We start from the raw sequence: 19,872 nt of genomic DNA, 5'->3' as shown, positions 1-19,872 counted from the left end.
AGTCAGACACATGAAATATTACAAATGGCTGCGCCCGCTCTCACGGAAAAAATAATGAGCAATGGAATAAGTCTTTAAGAGTTCTAAGCCCTGAACCAAACCATCACAAACTTTGAAGCCTTATGTGGGAAATTAGTATCCCAAGAAGCTTTTATTTATTTTTTTTATTTTTTTGTAGTTCGAGAACATATATTGATTTGATTACATTGTTCACTGTGCTTAATTGTTTGTGCTATGGAGTTATTTTGGCACAATTTGTGTCCTTATTCTGAATGGAGAAACATGGGTAATGTAGTTTTTCACCAGGGATTTTGCTGCTAAACATGCTTATGTGGTCTGATGGCTTCAAAAAAAGCATATACCATCAACAACCTTGTTTCTCACAGTAGGTGTGCTTTTAAAAGGTTTAAATATTATCATTTAAAATCCAGTTACCCTGTGGAGAAAATGAATGTAATTTTTTTTTTTTTACTTTCATAACCCAACTGTTGCAGTACTCATAATAAACTCAGTGCTTTGATTGGTTGACATAATTAGCCAAAGTGACAGTCAGATATGACTAGTGTCAACATTTAAACCGGTTCTTACCCAACTACTGATATCAGCAATGTTTAAAATGAAGCTAGTTATTATGATGTGTGTAGATAGCACTCAGCTTCATGCATTTCTCCATACAGTAAACACCGCTCTGTCTACCATCACTCACAGCTTGCTGACAGATGCATAGTGTTGTCTCAACGAATAGTCTGTCAGTCGCACAAAACACTGCATAATAAATTCATTTATAGTACACTAATATATACATTAGATATACAGTATGCACAGTAATATTTTGTCATATTTTGGGGATAATAGATAACCAACTAACCACTTTTGTCTTTTCAGTTAATTTCTCTCTAAGAAATATGTCTCTGTTTTTAGTTTGGAGAGAAAATTACTCAAAGGCGACATGGCTTGTAGACTACATGCATAGTTTAAATTTATTAATTATTACTTTATTACCTTTACATTTAATAGTTAACACTGGAAACAAACAAATTTGTATGAAGAATCAGTAATTATCTTTTTCGATTGTACTAGTGTCATGAGTCTATCTGACAATATGCATAAATGGGCTAAATTACAGATGTGTTGCGAAGGGAATTGCAACTTTCCATTCTTAGGCTGTTGTAACCCCTAGTCTGTCAGACCTAGTTAATTTAGAAAAATGTGTCAGTGTCATAAGATTGCCTGAAGTTGTTTGATATTCATTTCTTTCTCTTAAGAGCTAGACAATGTACCATTGGAGTAAAAATTAAATGTTGATCTATTTTGCAGTAATTGCTCACTGAGTCTCTCTACAGCTGTTCATCGATGGGTATGAACCATCAATAATCATTTCTATTCTCCCTCGGCAGCCAGATGAACAGTTATGCTTTTGTTTTGTTGCTTTAAATCTTCATAAGACTGTCCGTTTTGATTAACCTTGACAATGAGCATCACTCCAACAACATGTCAATTGTTGGTAAGGTGACGATGAGGTAATGGTTTCTTCTGACCATAAAATACTTGTCTCTCATACTCTGTGAGGAGGACAGCAGTCCCTATTGGAATGTCAGCTTTTGTGTGTGTGTTTTTTACAGCCTGGGGGGAAATAAACTGTCTGCGGATGCGCCAGAAATGATAAACCTAGAAGGGACTTCATATGTGAAAAAAAAAAACAAAAAAACAATATGAGTGGAAGTGCTAAAAGAAATCTCAAATATCCCATAAAGTTTTTCAACTGAACAGGGCCCAGTGCTCATAGGATTAAAACGGTTTTCATACAATGACAAAGACAAGAGTCAATGGCTAAAGAAGAGGGAAAATCTTAAAAATGCTCAATATTTTTCTATATGATTTCCTATGTGACAATTTCATTCAATCGAATGATTCTTTAAAATAAAGAATTATCAATAAAAAATGTTTTTATTACATACTATGTGTATACATTTTAATATTTCTTCAAATCATCCCTAAATATAAATTTATATCAAATGATTTTATTTACCTATTCTTTGAATGTGTCATTCTAATAAGGCTTTTTTATTAAAATTAATTGCCTTGTTTGTCTATTTACATCTACTAACAATAAGGGGGAGGGGCGCGTTGTGTGATGACGAATTACCCTACAACACATTCATTATTGAACTGATTGGCTTTTACCTATGTCAACAATATCTTTTTTTTTTTTTTTTTTTTTTTTTTTTTTTTTTAATTGACCATAAATGTAAAGAAACAAAGGTTTCCTAACAAGCAACCATATTTTTTAAAATATTGTAAGCCTAAACCGCAACTCTGGAATTTTTTTAACACGACTTCACAAAAAAAGAAGTCCAAAGTCGCATAAAATATGCAGACTTAGCAACTGTGCACGTGACGTAGAAAGAGGATCTTATTTTAATATTACCACCCCTTGCTTTGAATATGTGCGCTTAGAAAACCATATATAAGAAGTTTAGCCTAATATGGTTTAAATCGCAATATTTCAGCAAAATAGACATAATCAAAACCAAACAGATGTTTATTTAGCAGAGTATCTGCGGTATGAGCTGTAGAGTCACAGCCCTATGCTGGAAAGGGGGCGGGGGGCAGCAGCTCATTTGCATTTAAAGTGCAGGTTTCTGCTTCCACTCAAAATAGACATTTACAACAAAAATATAATAAATGATCTGTTGGGTATTTTGAGCTGAAACTTCACACACGTTCTGGGAATACCTGAGATATTGTTAAAAAAAAAGGTAAATACTTGACACTTTTCTGTATTTGGTTAGCCTGGAGACTGTACAGTTAAGATCTGCTTCACTGTTGCAATACAGATAAATGTAGGCTGTAAGTTGTCTGTCGCTGTATAAACTGAGTTAAGTTTATATCTTGGATGTCCAGCATTGATTTTCCAACATGTCTGAGTTGCTGCAATTGTGTACATTATCCATCATACACACACATAGACTAAGACGAAGCCAGCGCTTTTCGATTTATTGTGTTCTCCTGCAATAAACACTACAGACATCGGTGCACGTTGTCTCAGCGTCTGGCCTGGACAATCAGCACTGGGTGACAAACTGTTCACCCCTGATGCATATAAATAGCTGCTTATTTCATTTATCCCTCATGTACCACTCGTGCTTTTCACGGCAGACTGCGTTTCCACTTGGTGTTGTCAACAATTTACGAAGACCACAGACCCGAGTCATTAGTCTGCCACTAAAGGACGTCTTGAATAGCTTCAATGTGACCACACTGAAGTGGAACATTTGTGAGAAATTGGGCAGCCCTCTCTCTCTTCTCCATTTTTTTTTTCTTAGTATTTTTAAGACCGTTCAGGATTTCTCAGAGAAGCTTCAATTACAAAGCGGTCATGCTGTCATATACCGCACTTTAAGGAAGAGATATTGCACCACTGTTTTTACAGACCGCTTTAATGTCCCCCCCCATCTTTGCTGTTAATGAGATGTCTCATCCATATTAATCCAGATTATTTCCGGAACCTTGAGAGCCTGTTTACTCGCTGCTGGTTCAAAGTGAAAATGCAATAGGAAGCAAAGAAAAAAACATGAATAAATAGATTGTTTTGTGACTGAAGTAAGGCTCGGTTTGAAACGCTTCTTACTAAGAAACGCTCTGATGATTAAGTGGGAAGTCTGGACTCTGTCACCACTGTGTCCACCAGTGAGTTTGGAAGTATTTGTCTCATTTGGCTTGTGTAATTGGATGATTCGTTTGTTGAATGCTCAGGCTGACAGGATTCCGTTACCAGGCTGCGGCCCAGTGATGTGAAGAGCTTTAGAATTTGCATTAGTTAAACAGGCCCAACTGTCATAATATATCGTCAGTTCGCAGAGAGAGTTGCTCGATCGCAGTGTTTTCCGTAGTGTGTCTCTTTTGTTCTTAATTGAAGCATTCTTGCCCCTTTAATACTGTAAAAGATATAAATGAAAGCAGTGGAGGCAAGAAACAAAAAAGATTTCGTGAGAGCTGATGATATAAATTATGTAACTATCTGGAGATCATTACTACAGACGCTGGCCTGGTTTAAAGGTGAACCAACCCTGAGGACATTTTTTTTTTTTTTTTTTTTTACTCGAGCACTCAGTTGTGTGTGGATGGAAAATGAAAAATATAATCTATGGAATTAGTTAGTCTTATGTTTAAATAAATTGCACAAGTTCATTCAAACTCTAGCTTTTCTGTATTTATTTCCCTCCCCTCTCATTCAGACCCGAAGGGTAAAATCCACTGGGCTGAGCTTCACATTACACTAGTTGACTCTCATTACGCCACTGGAATCTCATAGGCCTGGCTTAAATCATAAACCTTAACTATAAACCTTACACCATGCCAGTCCTTAATCTCATCCATATGTCAGCTCATTTATAAGCGGATAAATCAGAGCAGGATAAGTATCTGCTCCCCAGATTAATAGACCTTGGTGAGGAATAAAAGTGGATTAGAAAATGTTTTAGGGCCACACTGAGAGACCCACAATCCTCCACTCCATATATTTTCTCTGCAAGGAAAAAGCTTGGTTAAAGCTTCAATTTTTAAGGATGGAATGAATAAATACAGTAAATTAATTGAAGAATAAATGGAAACCTGCTCTTTTTTTTACATTTTGTATTTATTTGACCTTTTGTACTAATTCTACTAATTCTTTCATTTACTTCATTATGTCATTCCATTTTTTTTGTTTTTAACTAACATAAGGAGTGAGAAACATTTTTAGGTCACTATTCACCGATAATCATCTCTGTTCAAGAAATAGTTCACCCAAAAAGAAAGTTTCTGAAAATGCACTCACCCTCAGGCCATTCAAAATGTAGACAAGTTTTTTCCTTATCAGAATAGATTTGGAGAAATGTAGCATTACAGCACTTGCTCTCAAATGGATCCTCTGCAGTGAATGGGTGCCGTCAGAATGCGAGTCCAAACAGCTGATAAAAAAACATCCCAATGATCCATGCAGCCATTAATAATCCATCAATTAATGTCCAAAGTGTAAAGCTGTGTGCATATATGAAACAAATTCATTATTAAGATGGTTTTAGCTTTAAAACCATTGCTTCAGGTCCTCTATAATTTAGCTTTCTCCATTGAAAAAGTAATTTCTGCTGAATTAGGAGAGGAATATGCACAGATCAAGCACTGTCTACAAAAAGTAAAGTTTGGATTACTTGTGCATTATTGTGATGTTTTTATCAGCTGTTTGGACTCATTCTGATGGCACCCATTCACCACAGAGGATCCACTGGTCAGCAGTGATTATAATGCTACATTTTTGATAGTGTGTGATAAATTTGCTGCAGAAAACAAGTCATATGACCTACTTTTGTGAAAGCTTCAGTTTCATTTCAGTGTAACTGTACGGAAAAAAGTGACTGGTTACATTTTTGTAAAATGTATTTTTTTTTTGTAAAAGTTTATTTTTGAGTGATTGAAATCATACATTAATAGTATTTACAGAATTTTAAAAATGAATATTATTGTCACACATGGCACATCATTAGAGATCAGCTCTATAGGGAATGTTTTAAAGGTTTTGTACCCTTTTGTTTTCTACCCTTTTGTTTGCATTTTTGCGGCTAAGAACACTCCTGCAGTGCCTCTGGTGGGTCTGGGTGACTACAAACTAAATTTTCTAAGAGACTGATTTGGCATTACAAACCTCTTAATGTGCAAATGTGCATGAAAAAACCTTCAGTGCAACCTCAGAGGACTAGAATAAACAGACACTGAGAGACAGATGGACATTAAAGAATGACACTGTCTCTGACAGATGGAGGTAGAGAATGCAGTCACAATCACTTCCATAAGGTGGATGAGTTTTGAGTTGAGTTTTTTTTTTTCTGAATAAACATGAGAAAAATGCATAAAAGGGAGAAAATATGGTGTTTTTTTTATATTAAAGGCAGAGTTAAAATTTAAAATTATGTTTAATAGTATTAAATGTCATGTTTGTTAATTTTTCTCTGACTAAAATGGCATCTTATGTTAGTCAACAAAACCACATTTAAGCTGCTGAGACAGCAGAAGTGGGGCAATCACTGGCATTAACTATGATTGGATTACATAAAAAAAAAATATATCCTTCGGTACACATTGTTAGTGCATTGTCAGTATCTATTTATATATTTTTGTCAATTATTGTTGTGATGCCCTTTTTTTTTTTTTTTCGACAAAAGAAAATACCAGCATGGTGTATAACATATAACCATATATATATATATATATATATAAAATAATCTATCCCAAACTTCATTAAATACAAGTTTTTGGGTCACTACTGTACTGTCCTGAAGCAAAATAATTTACCAAGTTTGTGTGTGTGGAATTATTTAGTGCAATAATGCACCATAAAAGCCAGAACATGGCCTTGGGATTTGGCTGAGGTTCTGGTGTGGGCAGGGTCGGAGCGGTGCAGACATTTCTCAACTTTTGGCCCTGACTTTCTAGACGGCCAGCGCATACATATTCTAAAGGTCTTGATGAGATCGAATCGATTTCTGTGGATTATAGGGGAGCTTGGCAGCGGAGTTTTTGAATTCCAAATTGTGCTCTTATGCATTAGGTGGAATTTGATAGCTGATAATTCAGTGTCTGCGCTTCATCAATATTGAACCAATGCAGATGAAGTTATAGAAAGTGACATTTTTGAAAACTAAAGGATGCTGGGTGGATTACTTACAAATTGTATACTGTTGTGACCGTTACTGATTACAGATTACAAACTAGTTTTAAGATTTCCAATAAACTTGCAATGTTAAAAGTTGATGAAAAAGTTAGTAATTAAATCATAATATACAATGTGTGTGTGTGTGTCAACAGAATCAACAGTAACTGTAAGTCATCAGTGTTCATTACCTTGCATATTTGTTTCATATATGGTCTGTCATGAGCTGCTTTCCCCCCTGAAATTTGGAATCATCATTTGCAAACTTATTCACATTTCTGTATGTAATCAAAGCTAAATGGTGTGACACACGGTAGAAATATTCGAAAGGAAATTTAAAAGAGAGAAAAAGGAATGAGGGAGAATCAGTATATTATGAATATCTTCCATTGTGTGAAATTTTGAATCCATAAAAAGGATACTGTAATTTATTCATGAGCATTTAGAAATTGCTTAATGTTTGGAATCGAATTATGTAATCATTCAATCAGTTACTGTTCAGCACTATATTTAGGGCCAGATTTCCTAACAGCTTGCACCAGCGAAAACTGTTATGGTGTTAAAATAGTACTGCCGGGATTTACTAAAGATGTGCAGTGAAGAATTAGTGCTGAAAAGGCACAGTTATTTTTGGGCCTGACCTTATCGAATATATATTTGTAGGAGTTTCCATTTAAGACGCAAAATTTATGGGAGGAGAGTATTAAAATTAATCTAGCAACATGATTTACAAATGTTTGCAGTCATCAAAGTACTGGTATTTGCGCCATAATTTAACACTCAAGAAAGCATATCTTAAAGTATGTTGTAATTTGCACTGCTCTTGATAGATTGCGCTGGTCGTTATGGAAATTATCTGGTTGCGTCTTTTTTTTTATGTGCATATTGTTAGTAAATCACACACAGAATTTTTCCCTCCCATTTGCCCTTTTATGGAATTGCGCTCTAACGCTAATTTGCCCAGTTTAGTAAATCCGGCCAATAATATGTAAAACATTCTACTATATATAACTATATATAAAAATGTTGGCAGTTTTTGAATTACAAAATCACTCTTATGCTATAGATGGATACTATACAATTATTAAAACGCATGACTAATACGAATTTCCACAAATTTGCCTTTTTGCGTATTGTTTTCAAAAACGTTGGACTTTGAAACCTGTTTTTCAAAAGTTTGAGTTTTCAGGCCTCTAAAACGCCATCTGTTTTAGGTTGAAAATGATGTTCTGTAAACAACCTTCTTTATTTGTGTGTTTTAAAAGGTTGGCAGCAAGGTTTTTTAATTCCATATTGTGTCATACACAATAGGTGGAATTTGATAGCTGATAATTCAGCGTCTGCTCTTTTGAATGGAATAATCCGGTCTGTGTCTGATCCTGGATTTGTCACCGAATTTGTTTTCCAGCTGAGCAAAATTACGACGATAGTAAACAGAGGAAAGGAAAGTAGGTGGCTCGTGGGCGAAAAAAGGGGACACTTCATAGAGAAAGACAGCGAGCGAGATAAAGGGAAAGAATCATGTTTGAAGTGAGAGACAAAGCAAGAGAATGATAGAGTGAAAGACAAGAGGACAAAGAGAGTTCAAGAGAGAGAAGGACTGCAAGTGCGCTCTGATTGTGATGTCATAGTGGATGGGGCATTCATCATCCTCTCTGTAGATTGGGGAGGGTGCCACAGAGGGACTGACAGTGCTGAGGCTTCTGTCAGAGTTATAGATAGAGCTGTAGGCTGCTGAGCTCCACACTGGAGCGGTGAACAACGCTCTCTCTGGGCCTCCTGAGAAACGCTAATTACTGCCATGTTAAATGGCTCTATAGGGCAATTCACCAGTACAGTAATGGATTGGGGTGTTGTGCTCGTGATTGAGCTTCCATCATTACTGAAGATCATGGAGGAAATTGCTTCTTATGGTCTGTGAAACTATAGTGTCATTAAAGGTTACAGGGAATGTTACTATATTTGATGATAAAGCTAAAATGAAATTCGACACATGCTTTCCTCTTGTTAGGTGAGATAACTAGATAAAACTGGAAAGTGGACAGGAAGTGATAAGGAAAACGCTCATTTTCCTGTTGTATCCAGTGTTGGGGTGCATTAAAGTAATATTAAATGGTTAAACTACATTATATAAAGCTATTAACAAAAAATGACAAAAATAATTAAGGGGGCAATGCTTATTTGAGGAATTAATTTAATGAGAACTCTATTTTTCTCGTACAGAAATAATGTTTTGAATGAATGAATGCAATTAGTGACGCCATTAAATCTGAACCAGTACAGATAAAAATGAAAGAAAAAATTAAATCATAGAAAACTAAAAGAAACAACAATTATATAATAATATCTTCAATGGATTGAATCGCACAAAAACACATCACTCCAAAATAATTGTATTTTTCAGAAAAAAAGTCTTCTTCCGACAAGAAATATTTGTAATTTTTGTATCATTAGAATCAAGCACATTTCCCCTAAAGTTTCTCATTACTGCAGTGCGTGTATAGTATAATTCGATTAGTATATATTTCCCCATTTATTGTCTTAAAGGAATAGTCTATCCAAAAATGTAAATGGAGTGCTGTGGATTATTGTGATGCTTTATCAGCTGTTCCAACATTCTGACGGCACCTATTCACTGCAAAGGATTCATCCATTGAGCAAGTGATGTACAGTAATGCTACATTTCTAAAAATCCGAACACACACACACACACACACACACACACACACACTTTTGCATTCTAGAAATGCAGATGTTTGAATAAATAAGAGTATGTATTATAATAATTTTGAATTTGAATAGTCCCTTAAATGATTGAATTATTGTATTGAATTATATCCCTTGAATTATGTTTGTCATATTGGGGTGAAATTTGACCTAGACAGATTTCGAATGATTCATTTTGAGTGGTTAATCTGATTATTACAGTATAAATTTGCATTACAGGGTTGATATGAATTGACATTGCTGCCTATACAAATTTGCAACAGGTATTTATCCCATAATGCAGAAATGCCTGCACACTACCCTTCCCCTCCGTTAGACCTCCCGCTAATGATGCTTGCTGTTACACCAACAGGATACGGCTGTGGGGTGTTCAGTATTCACTACCACTGGTGTTCTTGAGTGCACTTCAAGGAATGTCTAAGGAAGCTTTAATTGTGGTTCACGCATAAATATGTGTGTGTGTGTGTGTGTGTGTGTGTGTTTTTATATATATATATAATATATTTCCATGTTGGTATTCAGGTCCTTTGAGGCATTAAATCACACTGTCTGTCATTTCTCCCATGCATGGTTTAACAGCCAAAACAGAGTGATGAGCTTCTGATTGGCCCTTATGCCTCGCGTTCATTTTAATGAAACTCGCACCATTGTGCAGCCATGAGCAGTGGAGAGACATATTTCACCCTGACACATAGCACTATGCTCTCACGATTCACTTATTTCTAACTGCTTTACACCAGACAGATGGGTACATAAATTTCCCCATGCAGAAAATATAAATACCAATAAATGCTGTTTTAAAAATGAAGGGCTTCACGAGAACATGCGTGACGTCACGTGGCTGGAGAGTAGAGTACAAGATGTTGCTGTGTGTACATTTCTGACGCTGGTGCACTTTCAGCATGCAATCATGAGCGATGTAAAATAATCAATATGTCAATGATCTGATTCATTCTCGCTCCTGGTAATGTTTGAAAACTTTCTTTTTGCTTTCCAGAAAGGAAATATAAACTCCAGTAGGATAAAACTGTCAAACAGGCCTTGCCAACTGTATATCCTTAAATAAAACCCATTTGCCAAACAAGGTGGTTTACTGCTCTGTGTGGGTTGTAATCTTGCAGACCAGAAAACATGCCCGCCAAGTTGTTGCCTTTTAATATTTCCAAGTAAAATAAAAAAAATATTACAACTCATGTCTTAACCTTGACAAGTAGCTTTAGAGTTTACATAAGCACCGTATTAGAAACCATCTGCCTTTTCCACCCTTTGCAAGATTTTTTTTTTCTACATCACTCACTTTTTTTTTTTAATCTGTAATGTGGTTTTCTCAGCTGTAAATTATGCAGTGCTTATTTATTTACCTGGAAACTAGTGTAAATGTATAGGTCTAAAAATGATTCAACCATCTTCATTCAGCCTATAAGAGAAAAGAAGAAAAGGGGGATAAGGAACCGTAATGGCAACTGGGTTTAATTATTGAATATGGTTGTGTGTGAAGATCAGCACTTTGGTTGTGTGTGTGAAAGGTCTAGAATGAATGAGGAAGAAGAATAAAGGATATAATACAGATTCCTTGTGAGTAATAAAAATAAACACCATTCAGTGGTTTCTATGGATATTATATACAGACCATTGAGCGAACTGCTCCGTTCATTGCTCGTTGTTCTTTGTTGATGAACCAAACACTTGTGACCCTTATCAATCAGCTGTTCAATTTGATTTCATCAACCAAACTCATTAGACAATCGATTCCTAACCTTTAGCACAGTACCTCTGACTCTATTACTGGACAGCATGGAGACAGAAGAATAAGAACCCTATACATCTAGCCATTGAACGTCTCATAAAGAATAGTTTAAGAACAGCCGATATCTTATTTTCAATCTCGATTACTCTATTGACTGGAAGAACCCAGATCACACATGCATTTATATGCATCAATGACATAGTTAACCTTCTAATGGGAGCTGGATTGGATTAAGTGACAGGTTAATTACTTTTTTTTTTCTCACTTATTGATAGTTAAGTGCAGGTCTGTAAACACAATATGGATTTGACTTATGTTATTCAGAAAAATAGTTGATCATTTTTGGCCACCTCCTTAGATAACTGCTAAGTGCTGCATGAGAAATGTATTTATTTTACTTTAGAGTATTATGCATTCAATACATATTTACATTTATTTTAGAATAAATATCATAAAAATCATTGTATTTTAATGTTTGTTTTATTTGATACATATATATATATATATATATATTATACACACACACACACACACACACACTTTGCAAAAATACGTGTTTGTTTATAAATGAATTTATTTAACTCATTGCAAAGTATACAATGAAATAAAAAAAATAACATTAAATGGTATCTACATTTACTTTTTATTAAAGTCGAAAAAAACTATTTTACATTGTATATTTAAAGGTTACAACAGCTCTGTAAGGTAAAATTGCACGTTGCCACTTTTTACATTATATTAAAAAGTCCATGTGTCCAGCAAATGATTAAAATGCACCAAAAATTGCAATTATTAGCGAAGTTGTATTGAAAATGCAACACCAAATCTACATCATCAGCTCCTTTTGCTTAATGAAACATCCCGTGCGTCATTCCCTCATCTATGCAGATTTTTCTGCAGAAGCCCTTTCTTGGAAGGAGAGAAAGATGCTGTTTCTTTCATGGTTGCGCATTTGAAGCGTCGTTTTCTATGATCAATTGCAAACTCATTTATTCTTTCATAGCTGGCTACGTACTGCAGGAATAACACTGGTTGATTTGTTAACGCCAGATGTGAGTTACAATATTCGATACAGTCTCTCACCGGCAAAACATCGACCGCCCAAGCTCTGAAACTTTAGACAGGAACGATGGTTTGAGCCGAGACTCCTCAGAGCTTCAGTGAGAACACGTGAACTCACCCTCGTGGATGTTTCACGGGATTCTTTGAAGATCGAGATCCTCTCATCCGCTCCTCTCGTGCCGAGGCTCATTTGAATCAACATCACGCGTCTATCAACATCTTGTGCGTTTGGGATTTTTGTCATGGTCACTGAATTTCGTACAAATAAGGATTTAATAGTCCACAAATATCATATTGGACGAAGACCAACATCGTAACAGCGGGAAGGTAGGTTTGACCATCAATATCTTTTAGCACTTATGTCGCCTTTTTAATGGTCAAACCCGCATTTATGTTATAAAACGGTGCTGAAGTTGTTAATGCGTAATGCAAAGCAATAATAAATGTAACTGTGTCATCAGTTACAAATGGAACGGTAAGTTCGCAGATACCTTGTGCTGGAAGAAAACTTAAGTGCCGTTTGTATTTGTTTATTAGGGATAGGAATCGTAAGCAAATGAACGATTATGATTCCTGTGAACGACTAATAAGGTTCCATTAACGATAACACTGATTTTTAACCAGCCTTGAGTAAAACATAACACAATAACAGTTTTTGGCTCATTTCAAGTTATACAAGACGACATTTAATGGCTTAAGTGAATCAGTTTAATACAGTAACGGTTCTCACTGATTCATACGAATTTTTGAATCACTTAAACGAACGACTCTTATGAATCGGTTATTTTAAGAATCTGACTGCATTGGGTGCACTGTTTTTGACTCATTAAATGGAACCGACTCATAAGAGTCACTCTTTCGATCGGGAAATAGGCTGCAATGTATGCGTTTTTTTTTTTTTTTATTCAAAAGAACCGACTCATAAGATCCATTGCTTCATGAATCGGCTACACTTTTAAAGATTTTGTAACGGTGTTGCGCTCGATATTAAAACAGGAAACGCTGGCTAGTGCAAATACAGTTGTGCTTTCAATTAAAGCATTTACCATCAGCTTTCGTATATTTTATATGATACTGAGAAGAGCTATCTTTCACAAGAATGAGCTCGCCTTAGAACACTCACGGTCGCTGTCCATGGTAGCCTACATTAACCCGCCCAGTGTCTAGAGAAACACTGAGTTGGCTCGCTAATCTCACTCAGATGCTTTCTTTGAGCGAGGACAGATCGGATATGGCTGGCACAGGTGAAGTTTCTCCTCGCAGCAGACCTCTGGGGCTTTCGTCTCCTTCGCCACCCTCCCCAAGAGCTGTACTCCTGTAGATGGCAGTGTAAATCAAATATTTACGCTCAGTTTGATGAGTCGTCGTGATGAGTTCCTGTCAGGTCGCTTGTAAAGTAAACCATTACGGAGTAATACGCAAAATTACTCTTTCTGGCACGAAGATAACAGCAATCATGTAATTGTATCCTCCAGTAGCGCGGGATCGTTTAACTTCATTCTCGAAGAAATTAGTTATCTGTGAAACACTGTAAAAGCAATCCACACTTGAGCTAGATGCCTAGCACTCAATACTATGTGACCTGTATTTCCATCCATAGAACATCTCACCATAGAAGTCAAACGGAATGGATCTATCTAGAATATTTTGAATAGATAGTGGGTAACAAATTTTTTCAAGTATATTCCTGTAGTTCTAAAAGAAACTTTAAGGTCACAGTTTAGCTCCCAGTAAATACATACTGATAAAGTGTATACCTTTAATGATGATGTATACCTTCGTTATATACTGTATAGTTGTGTAATATACACTAAGCTGTAATGTATTATAAAATATGCTAATGTATGATTTTAGTTATTTTCCTTCTGTAAATTAGCAGCCTACATATGTGTTTGTGTTATTATAAAACTAATATACAAGGCAAAAAGTATTTGGATTCCTTCTTGTTGTCATTAGTATTAATAAAATGTTCATATCTAAAAGGACAGAAAACTCCAAAAACCCAAAATAAGAATTCTAAATTTCAGATGAACCTTTCCTTTAATATGATGAACAACACCTTTGCTTATTATGTTAGGACACCTGTGTGAAGCCAGGTGTAACAGGATTCTGTAAAATCACCTAAAAAAAAATCACCTTGGTGCAGTTTGTTCAAACTCAAAGTGCAAAAAACTTTGTTCTTAGGAAAAAGACATGGCACTGTTATATTTCAACTATGTAATTTCATCTATTTAGAAAAGCGTTGTGTTGTTTGTTTGTCTGTGTTTTAGTGCTCTAGAGCTATGTTAATGTGGTCATGTTGCTGACCCCAATGCCCTCCTCGCTTGAGGTTTCAGAGATCAAAGCATGAGCTGCAGACAGCTCCTTCTCCACTTTTGACTAATAATGTCTGAGAGCACTTGTTTCATGTAGAACAGTGGTGGGGAACGTTGATCCTGGAGGGCCGGTGTCCCCGCAGAGCTTAGCTACAACCTTAATCAAACACACCTGAACAAGCTCATCAAGGTCTTCAGGATACAGGTAGGTCTCTTTTTTCAGGGTTGGGGCTAAACTCTGCAGGACAGTGGTCCTCCAGGATCTATTGCAATCTATCTGCCACGTGCCTTGTGCTGCTTAATTTAACTGTATTTGTATTATAATTTTTTTACATGCCCTTATTTGTATAGTTGTATCTTTAATTTGTATCTATCTGTATTATGCTCTACTGTTACCGTTAGTGTTACATGTATGCACCAAGGGTCTGAGAGTAATGCAATTTGGAAGAATTGACAATAAAGCAGACTTGACTTGACTAAATGATCCCAGAGTGGCCCTTTTGGCCACAACCTTGTCCCAGTTGCCTTGTGCATTACTGGTAACCTGCACTGTTGGAAATGCCAACTATACACTTTTAATTTGATTCATCATTGTGGGGAATAGGGATATATATATATATATATATATAATCTCACACACACACACACACACACACACACACAGTATATGCATGTATATATGTGTGTGTATAATTTGTTTGTCAGTATTGCGAGTGGTAATTTATTGTTTGTTTTTTCACTTATAAGTATTAATTTATTATTGTAATTAAATAATTTATCATTGTGAGTTGAAAATAATAACCATGATGATTAAACACATACAGTCTATGCATACATGTGTGGGTGTATCATATGGTCTCTGTATTTTTTTGCTTGTCAAATTAAGAAATAATTCATACATTCTGTACTGCCAGCAATACTGCATTTTATGAATACAGTAGAGCTTTATATAACTTGTGAGAAAAGCCACAGATTGGAAGAAAGAAAAGGAGTTGCAGAAATAAATGTGAGCTTTCAGAGGTCATGATAATACAGTGATAAAAGAAGCCAGTGTACTTGTTTCAGGTAGCGGGTGAAGGTCCATGCGGTGCGGACAAGCAGTACTAGGTGGTCATCGGATAAGAAGTGGCTACAGAGTGGACATGTCATGTACAGTATACATTCATGAAGACTGCTTCACCGTGAATGCTGCTTGTCTCTGTATTAGCTGTTTTTGCAAGACTGGATATCTGTGTAGCAAGTTGCCCAAAGGCAAAGAACACTAAACTAAACAGCAGCTTGTTTGTCTTGGAAAGGGTCACTGCTTCTCATCTCAGTTAAACAACGATTACATTCCCTTTCCAGAATGCACGATGTTGATTACAGCACAGCTGCTTGTTTATGTGTCTTAAAGGAATAGTTTACCAAAACATTATGTCATCATTTATTCACCCTTATGTCGTTCCAGTTTCTTTCTTCTGTCGAACACTGAAGAAGATATTTTGAGGAATGTTGATGACCAAACAGTAGCAGATAGCCATTGGCTATGTTTCCATTCACCTTTTTTTTCTTGCTCATTTTGGAAAATTGCAGAAAAAAAAAAAAAACTAAAAACAATAGTTGGAAGCACTAAGATGCATATCAAGTCTGTGCAAGTAATGTATTATGCATAAAAGATATGCCGCCCAATTTTAAGAAATTAAAGTTAAAGTGATTAAAAAAAAAAAAAAAATCTGAAAAAAAAGAAAGACATGGGGGTGAGTAAATTGAGGATTTTTTTTTCATTCTGGAAGTGAACTAATCCATTAAGTTCACAACTTTGGATGGAAACATAGCTGTTGACTTCTGTTGCATGGGGAAAGCCTTTTCGGTTATTAACATTCTTCTTAATATCATTTATGTTCAACAAAGGAAAGAAAGAACTTGAAAGTGAGTAAGTGCTGACAATTTTCATTTTCAGGTGATCTGTCCCTTTAACTCGCACAAATCTCTTTCCTGTCTTTAAAAGACCTCAGCAGAAGATCTGCGAGGGATATGGTAGGCGAATGTGTTTCTTAGAGACAAGGCTGGAGTGTGAATGTCATCTTTCCGGTCTCTCTTTCTCTCATAGTGGCATGAAAGTGTCCTGCCCACTCACCATGGCTGACTAATAGTGAGTGGCTGCCAGTCTGTTGGACAGGTTGTGGCCAGTCACTGAAACATTTAATAGCTCATATTCCTTTTCGCTGTGCCTGCCCACACAGCACATGCTATAGAGATCTCATCGGCACCTATGGTAAATACAATCGAGCTGAAAACAAATGACCACGGATGAGGCCTGTTAGGTGGCATGGATGCCTGACAGAATATGTGAGTATTGCTCTTTCGGCCATTTTTGAGACTTGTGGTTTAGGAGTATGCGCAGAAAGCACACAGGAGATGTTAACATGGTCATCACAATTGATTTCTTCCCAGAACTGAGCTGTTTCTTGCTTTGTTTTGATTTGGTTGCTCTTTCCCATGGTCCACTGGGGGCCAGTTGTGCAGGCACTTTGAGGGGTAAATGGAGTTCACAGGGCACAAAAACGTTGACGGGTTTAGATGTGACATTCATAAAATGGTAGTTTCTGAGTGAGTGTAACGGGACTTCCCACTTCATCCATCCTTTTTTAAAGTGAAAACATCACAATAAATTCAACTTAATTTTGTTTTGGGTAAAATACCATGTAGATTAATTATTATTGCTGTTGTTATTGTTATTGAGGTTTACTGTACATTAAATATAATATAATGTAGTATTATTATTATTATTATTATTATTATTTAGTTGTGAAATTATCTTTGTTTTTTGAAGCTAAAATATTTTTATTGAAGATCGTACTACATTAATGTGAATCATCATTTAGTTTTTTATGTATGCTTTTATCTTTCCCGTCTGATAAGGAATAATAAAAATAAATATGAAAATCTAATAATTATGATGATGATGATAATGTATTTATAAATAAAATAATAAGTAGTTTAGTTATCAAATAATAATAATAATAATAATTATTATTATTATTATGATGATGATTATAATTGATAGAAAAATAAAACAGTAAAGAATTATTTATTATTATTATTATTATTATTACTAATTATATATTAGAATGATTCTAATCCTCTTACTCACATCTTTCCCTTTTTAAGCTAAAAATCATTGTTGAAGATTACAATACATTAATTTGAATATTGTTGTGTTTTTTATGTATGTTTCAAATATAATTGAAGCATGATGATGTTATTGAATATATTTACTGTATTTAATTAAAATTGGTTTGTTATACATTAAATAAATATTTAAGTGAAGTACTACTACTAATAATAATTGAATTAATATCATCATCATTGAAGGTATTATTTCTTATTTCTTCATTTATTATTGATATATATGTGCTTTTTTTTCTGGTAATCAACAGAGTAAACTCAAACTAACAAATATTAAAATATTTAAACAGTTAAGTCTTATATAAAATTTGAACTCTCTTTACTGTTGTGAAAGAGTTTCCTTTAGGGATGCTAATTTAATTATTTCTCCACATAAATGGTTTAATACAATGGGATCTGAGGGTGTTTTGGGGACCTGGAGAAGTTTTGACATGCCTTTTAACATTTGTGCTTTTTTATTTATTTATTTTGCATCTTGCTGACAGAGTTTTGGGTCCTCCATCATGAGGATGGCATGGAGGCCAGCTGGAGCTCATTACTAGCTGCAGACAGGCTGGATAAACTCCTCGTTCGCTTGTGAGAATCTAGTGCTCTCTAAGGATGGAGGGAATTTACGTCTTTGTGCACTGTAATTGGTGTCGTGTGTCATTATAGTGGCTGTGCTGTTTGGATTTTTCATTGAATTACGTTTACTATCCCTCCATAGGCTGAAGAACATTACAGGCGCATTAGTGTAGAGACACACACAGTCTTCCTCCGCTACTCCTGGCATGAAACATAGCAATTAGCACATTACTAAGTTCACCATCAGGAGAATTGAATGAGGTGAGAGAAGTGCCCCCACTGAGCTCTGACTGAATTATGTAACATTACTCTGATGACATTTGGCAGCGGTGAGCAAACCCAACAGAAAGTCTCATCTTCAGTTGAAATAGACACTAATGCTGTATGCTGCATTGATATTGTTTAGATATTTCTCACTTTGAAAATGAATAGCACGTCTCTGCTCAACAGAGGCATGCAGAGCTATCTTTGTGCGCAGCCGGTGCGGGATGCGTTGCATGCTGGAATTTAGTATTTGGGGTTAGGGCTTTGTTCAAATCCCAAAGTCTACGTGAAAATATGAGCAATAGCAAAAGTGCTGGTTGACTTGGCTAATTACTGTATTTATCAAGTGAGATGAAAAAGAACAGTTTTGGTTCCTGGGAGGGAGACCGAGAGAAAATATTTAGCTAAAGTGATTATTGAGCTCCTGCCTAAATTATTAATTATATCCATCTGTACTGGCATTTCAGCAGCGGTGTGGAGATCTGAAGAAAGATTTATTGAAAACATAATTTATCCTTTGCGGTTATGCAGAAACATGCAATTTCGAGCAACCCTAGATGATTGCTTAAGTACTGACTAGAATGTCCACTGAATACATAATTTGCTTTCTTATAAAGAAATCGGTTTGCTCGAGTTGTAATGTTTATGATTATAGTATATAAAAGTGTATATTAGAATATCTGCTGTATTAACTATTAAAGTAATGTACTTGTCCACGCTAATGGCGGAAATGCTGCAGGACTTTATGTAACACAACCACAATCATATTTAACTGTATTTTACTTGGTTCAACTACTACTATCTGTCAATAGCTCTGTTACCAACGGTCTTCAAAATACCTTCTTTTATGTTCCACAAAAGAAAGCAAGTCATTCATGTTTGTGTAAATGATTGCATAAACTTTTTTTTTTTTTTTTTTGACTGAACTATCCCTTTAAATACCCTAAAACTGCCAGCTGGTAGCAGTAAATGTATTTGAGTCTTTCATTCCATTAATAAAATTGGCCGATTCATTCAGGAATGGAGTAAATGGTTCACTTCATGAATGGGCCTATGAATTATTGGGCGAATTCCAAACAGCTAGTTTAGTTTGGGGTGGGTGGGTCAGTTGTTAAATGTCTGTTTCATATGTCATACTGTTATATCTCTGTCATTGTTAAGTGTTATATTAGGTCTGATCTGTTACTAAGTTTGGATTGTTTTATGTAAAAAAAAAAAAAGTTTGGAATGCACAATTAGACAATATTTGAATAAATCAATATTTATATGCAACAACTGCTGGAGCACTGAATGCTGCACGCACGCCTAGCATTGTCAACGTACAGGTCTGGGGGCGG

General features: G+C 35.5%; 1 protein-coding gene across 2 annotated transcripts in view; it reads left to right on the top strand.

Moving 5' to 3' along the window:
* The window catches only part of LOC113110952 (neuroligin-1-like), an 80,237-nt gene that overhangs the window by 10,404 nt on the left and 49,961 nt on the right, over nt 1–19,872 (top strand). Inside the window, exon 1 of one of the 2 annotated variants that reach the window (XM_026275267.1) lies at nt 12,260–12,551. The exons of the other annotated variant lie outside the window; for it this stretch is intronic. The gene's annotated coding sequence lies outside the window, so the exon portion shown is untranslated. Of the gene's footprint in view, nt 1–12,259; nt 12,552–19,872 lie in introns of those variants that run through there. 2 annotated transcript variants of the gene reach the window in all.

The sequence above is a fragment of the Carassius auratus genome, chromosome 11 (genome assembly GCF_003368295.1).
Source record: "Carassius auratus strain Wakin chromosome 11, ASM336829v1, whole genome shotgun sequence".
Classification (NCBI taxonomy): Eukaryota; Metazoa; Chordata; class Actinopteri; order Cypriniformes; family Cyprinidae; genus Carassius; species Carassius auratus.
This window is presented reverse-complemented; position numbering and strand designations above follow the sequence as displayed.